This window comes from Eimeria mitis, genomic scaffold (genome assembly GCF_000499745.2).
Source record: "Eimeria mitis Houghton genomic scaffold, Emh_scaff50, whole genome shotgun sequence".
NCBI lineage: Eukaryota > Apicomplexa > Conoidasida > Eucoccidiorida > Eimeriidae > Eimeria > Eimeria mitis.
Window position 1 is genome coordinate 47,156 of NW_013573300.1, and position 988 is coordinate 48,143.

Here is a 988-nt window from a genome sequence, read left to right on the forward strand (position 1 = left end):
TTTGCTGCTTCCTCTTTTCTATGGATCCCTTTTTTCTGTCTTTTTGTATTACTATATAATAATAACTTTCTTCATATTATATATAATATAATAATAATATAAAGAATGTTATTTTTATTATTTCTATAGATAATATATATATTATATATATTATCTATATATATATAATATATATATATATATTATATATATAATATATATATAGATAATATATATATATATACATATATATAATAATATAATTATTATTATATATTTTTTCTATAATAATAAAAATAATATTCCTAAACCCTAAACCCTAAACCCTAAACCCTAAACCCTAATTTTGTTTTATAATCACATTCTCTATACTGATTTAACCCCTCTAAACCCTAAGCCCCCTAAACCCTAAACCCCCTAAACCCTAAACCCCCTAAACCCTAAGCCCCCTAAACCCTAAACCCCGTAAACCCTAACCCCCCTAAATCCTAGCTCCCCTAAAGCATAGCCGCCGTATACCCTAAACCCCCTAAACCCTAAACCCCCTAAACCCTAGACCTAAAAAGATGTATGAGGATGCATCCACTGGGGTGTTGCTGCTGATTCCAAGCTGGCCTTTTGTGTTTTAGGGTTTAGGGTTTAGGGTTTAGGGTTTAGCGTTTTGTGTTTGTTTGTGTGTGTATATGTGTATGTGTATGTGCAGTTGGTGTTGTTATGGTCTGTCTTCGGTTTGTTATTTTCTTTTATTACTGCGGTGTACGCATGGAGACTAGAAAAGAAAGAAGCAGCAGCAGCAGCAGCAGCACGAGAGGTTGAGCTGTCTGTACACCCCAGCACCCTCTCTCCCCCCTTCACTGTCTCCCCCCCCCAGCCCCCTCGCCCCAAGAGGCCCCGCAGCACGCGGGGTTTCCAGCCGCTTACTATGGACTGTGCGTGGCAGCAGCAGCAGCCGCAAGACTAGCACCGTGCACTGCAGCAGCAACCCCATCGGCAGCTACAGCTGCAAGCT